This window comes from Nycticebus coucang, chromosome 14 (assembly GCF_027406575.1).
Source record: "Nycticebus coucang isolate mNycCou1 chromosome 14, mNycCou1.pri, whole genome shotgun sequence".
NCBI classification, from domain to species: Eukaryota; Metazoa; Chordata; class Mammalia; order Primates; family Lorisidae; genus Nycticebus; species Nycticebus coucang.
Window position 1 is genome coordinate 42593606 of NC_069793.1, and position 5411 is coordinate 42599016.

Here is a 5411-nt window from a genome sequence, read left to right on the forward strand (position 1 = left end):
TCTGCCTCAAATTTTGTCCTTTACTCTTCCCTCTAGCTGGATTACTTTCCCTCCAGTTATTCACAAAATGAGGTCTTTCGCTTGCTTTTAAGTCTTCATTCTAAGGCTGTCTTCTTGGTAAGGCCTTATCTCCAAATCCATGTTTGTGTTTTTTAATGCAAACCCAGCCGTATGTTTTGTAGTCTCCTTCTCTTTTTATTGTCTGATGAACATTTGATATGTTGTAAGATTCGCTTTCGTTTGTATGTTTATTTATGTGTTTTTAGCTTTCTCCTCCAACTAAAATGAGTGAATCCTCACTAGAGTGGGAATTTTAAACTAGTTTGCTTCCTCTGGATTCGTAACCCCTATTAAGGCACTAGACACAAAGTTGTCACTCAGTAAGTATGGGCTGAATAAATGAATGGCAAGGGTTACCCTGGACATAATGGAAGAAATATAGTTTATAGTGAATAATGTTAGGATGCTGGGTCAAGTAATCATGCATGTGAAATAGAAAATGGAAATTGGACCTATCCTTTATACCACGTACAAAATCAATTCTAGTGCTTGCTTCGGCAGCACACATCCTAAAATTGCAACGATACGGAGAAGATTAGCATGGCCCCAGCACAAGGATGACATGCAAATTCCATATTTTTACCAACCATATATTTGGAAAAATAAAACTTTATTGAACAAAATCAATTCTAAAGAGATAAGAAATTAAAACCGAAAGGCAAAACTATTCAATTTTAGGAGTCAGTATCAAAGATAGGACAGGGAAATTTTACATAAATAATAAACAAAGGGCAACACATAAAGAAATCATTGAAAAATATATCTTCTACAAAATAAAAACTTGTGCTTGTCAAATAACACACAAAATAAAAAGTTAGGTGAAAAATAGGAAGAAATGTTATCATCGTAGGTAATGCCAAACTAATAAGAGTAAGATGAATAAAATAAAAAGTTAGGTGAAAAATTGGAAGAAATATTATCATCCTATGCAATGCCAAAATAATAAGAGTAAGATGAACAACTTAGTAGAAAAATAGTTAAATAGAAGGCAGTTCAATAAAGGGAAAACACAAACAAGCATGCCAAGATGTGTACCTCTCCATCAGGAATCAGGCAAATGTAAATTACAGACACAATATTCCATTGTACACACTGCAGTTATACAAAAATGTCAATGTCTGACAATATCAAGCATTGGTGAAAGAGGGAAAGAATTGGAATGGTGTACACATACTATAAAAAACAATTTGGCAATATCTAGAAAAATTGAAAATGTATCTAACCTATCATCCCACAATTCCATACAGATTCCAGATAATATATTAATATACCAAGAGTGACAAAAATGTGTATACACTTAGAGATGTTACCTATGTATTACTTTTCAAAGTCGAATTGAAGGTACCATTATTGGTCAGGTGTATATAGATGCACTATCCACATCCATTTTACCTGCACTTTGTATACTTTGGGGGAAGGATGAATTTTACTTCCAACAAGATCTTTCAAAATGTGTATACATTTTTGGCCCCCTTGTATGTTACTTAAATACATAAATATGCATATCTATCCTGTCTATCTTTATCTATTGATTTATTTTAATAGAGAAACTCTTCTACATACATGCCAAGTGGAAAAGGTTATACATGAGAATATTCGTAACAAAACTCCTGAAGATTCGGAACAATTCAAATGTCCATGGACTGGAAATGGTAAATAAATTGTGGTGTGTTTGTATAATGGAGCCATATATAGTAATGAAAATAAATGAATTATAGATGTAAGTACTAAAACAGAGAAATACTACAAACATACTGTAAAGGAAAATCAGTAAATCACAACCATCCACACGGTATGACTCTATTTACACATGATACAAAAACATTTAAAGTAAACAATACATTATGTAAACTCAAAACTGAGTAGAGTGGCTACTTCTAATGAGGAAGAGTGTAGTATAAAATCTGGGAGGAGCAGAAAGAGTATTTTAAAGGAAATGTTTTTGTACATTTTTTTCTCTTAAATCAGGTGGCTGGGATATGGGGTATTTATTCCTTTTTAAAATTTACATATATTTTTAGTAAATATTCTTCATATCTATCTACTCAACATGTGAAAACATATTTAAAAATATCTTTGCAGTGAAGCTTTTAGAGAAATCTACATTTATTTGCCACAATGACAAACAAAAAGCCTTTTGATTATCCAATTGTTTCATCTCTTTTTGGGCAGCTTGAAACTGTGCCACTCAGCATTATAAACTGCAAGTAAAGGCCTTTAGAGAAAGGAAACAAATCAGAAATGCAAAATGCCGTCACTGATTAATTTATGAAAACGAAGTTTTCAACCTAGAAGAACCAGGGGCAAAACAAAACAATAACTCACCGGGGGGCTGTGTGCCCTGAAGTGTGGCGCTGGGCCATGTGTAACTCTTTATCACTCCGGGTCTCAAATCTGAATGATATCAATCATGTCACTTGCCAGGGCACCAACTGAATATAAATTGGCCTTTCTGGGCATCAATAGGCCTCATTCTGCCAAGTGATTTGATAGTTCTTTTATTTCAAAACACTTAGAATGGATTATAGAATGAAAGCATACACTTTGAAGCTGTTTAGAAAAATCAATTCAAGCCACACTTAAGTACAAAGAAAAATCCTTCTGTTCTTTTGGCAACATATCTTACTCAATAGAATAATAGCCCATGGAGATGGGAATGACTTATACCAGGTAAATGTAGACAGCAATGTGATTCTTAACACATGTGTCATGACTTCATCATTGTATACTCCAAACCTCCACATTACTCCAGCAATGCTGAGAGTGCTCAAAATGTTTTCAGAACTCCTATTTGGAAACAGATCCTCAAAGTCCTGCATAAATCTGTATAGTTTAAGGGTGGATTTTTGTTGTTGTTGTTGTTATTGTTGTTTTTAGAAAAATGCCAAAAAATTTTCTGATGCAAAGTCCCAGTAATAAAGTGAATTTTCAAGGGCAGGAAGGGCTGATTTGGCTCACACACAAGATGCAGCTCTGTGGAGAAATCAGTCTTGTCTATATGCCAAAGTTCCATGACAGGTAGAAAATTTAGACTTCAGATTCAGCCTCCTTGTGAATCCTAGCGCTGCCACTTAAAGGCTCTGGAACAGAAAAGCTAGTGAACTCCTCAACATCTCAACTCCCTGAACTAAGGATCTTTATGCATATCTTAAAAGATTATTATGACAATTTTAAAAAATATGGCTTCTAACACATAATAGTATTCAATAAATGGCAAATAAAAGTAAAATAGGAACATTAGATTGCTTTTCTGCCTTTTGGCTAAGAGCAAGTGTAGGACATTAGTAGCAAATATAATTTCTGAGGTCTTAAATGTAAGCAATATTAAGCGGCAGTTAAATGCAGGAACTTTGGAGTCATATTCACTTTAATTTAAGTTACAGATTCTCTATCACCTAAATATATAATTTATATCATTTCAGGTATTAAGCATTGTAAAGACATCTCATCTGCAAAAGGGGAAAATAATAGTGTTTATTGACTTATTATAATAATAATTATATAGATGTTTAGTACCAAAATTGAATTGGCAGCAAATTCAAATGACATAGAAATTTTTTAAAATTTAGGTCTTACTTCATTCATAAATCACTTAAAGATGAATAACTTAAAAGGCCCAGCCATGGATATATAAGTAGACTTTCCTTCAAAAATTCCTACACTACCTAAGGTAGAAGTTAAAGAGTGTGATCTTTGGATTCAAACTCTATGAGACTGAATCCACCTCTGCCATACTTACTTGAACTTGAGCAAGTTACTCAAACTATTTCTTGGGCCGCTCAAGGATTCACCAGTGTGTTAGGGATCTAAGACGTATCAAATTTTGAAAGTACTATATAAGAAAATAAATTTAAAATATAAATATGAAATTAGGTTACCAATTCTAAAAGTTAAGTATTGTTTACTCAGGGTAAATTTGTTTCTGAAATTTTACAGTGTTGTTGGAGAATCAATTAAATGTAAATTCTTTTTTTAATTTTTGCATTAAAAGAGATACCAATGTTGCTTATTAGTCACCCCCCCAACTTTGTCAAGGTGTAAAATTAACAAGTAAAAATAGTATACAGTTATGGTATAACAAGTGAATTTTGATATATATGAGGTCTGAAAATACAGTTTGTGAACTCCTCCTAGAAAAAGTGCTACATACCTCATTGCTGAATATTACTATGGTCACCTTGGGAAGTACTCCCCTTGGGAAGCCATGTATTGATGTCAGCACCTAGTTTACACTTCAAAGCAATTTGGAACTCTTTTTCTGGGATGACCATCAGAGCTGTCATTATATGGCACACAAAAACACAAAACAACAAGAATGAATGCCATTCAGCAAGGCACAAGCACATGTCAACATGAATACAACTGTGAGACACTGATATACCAAGGTTAAGAAACCTTACCAAGTTGTTTGTACAGTGCTGCCAATGTAAGCACATGGTGTTAAGTTCATGAACTTTATTGTCAGAACTTGTAGGACAACAGGTCTGATGATTATTCCAGGAAAGAGTTCCAAAATTGCTTCTCAGGTTGACTAGGGATGTATATGTGTGTGTGTGTGTGTGTGTGTGTTGAAGTGATTGCCACAATCGAGTGATTTAACACATCTATCACCTCAGTCATCCTTTGTGGGTATGTGTGTGTGCGCATATATGCTGAGAACATTTAAGATCCATTCTTTTAGTAAGTTTCAAATATATAATTAACTATAGTCTCCATTCTATACAATAAATCTCCAAAACTTTGTACCCTTGATCAACATATTTCTATCCTCTGTTTCCTTCAGCCCCTAGCAGCTACCATTGTAACTCTGCTTCTGTGAAATAGACTTTTTGGATTCCACATAAACGTGTGATCATGCAATATTTGTTTTTCCATTCCAAGCTTATTTTACTTAGAACAATTCCCTACAGGTACATCCAGGTTGTTGCAAATGACAGTGTTTCTATAAAATGTTTGAACAGTGCCTGGCCCAGTGATCACCATGTAAGTATTCGCTATTATTTCTATCTCAGTTCCACAAACATACATAAAAAGCCTCCATTCCATAAGAAATCTCTTAACTAGAAAGAGGCAATAGGTGTATTTTTCCTTGCCTATCTTATTAATTTTAGATTCTCGTGGAGTGTTAACACATATAGTTAAGCCCTGGACAGTAGTGATTAGAGGTGGGTATCGAAGATACAATTCCACAAGTGCTCATAAGGTTAAAAAGGGATTCAAGGACATCTCAGAGCAAGTATAACTGCTGAAGGTTCTCTCCCTTTTCCCATCTGTGCTTATAGTGTTTAGTCAAGGAAAGTATTGTGCCTGGCTCAAACTAACCTGGAGTGTTCTCAAAGAAAAAATACTAG

General features: G+C 34.1%; 1 non-coding gene across 1 annotated transcript; it reads left to right on the forward strand.

The window, feature by feature from the left end:
* Positions 1–545: 545 nt before the first annotated feature.
* LOC128566139 (U6 spliceosomal RNA) lies at positions 546–652 on the forward strand. Its single transcript, XR_008374435.1, has one exon. It is a non-coding gene; the product is annotated as a U6 spliceosomal RNA (small nuclear RNA).
* The last annotated feature ends 4759 nt before the right edge of the window (positions 653–5411 follow it).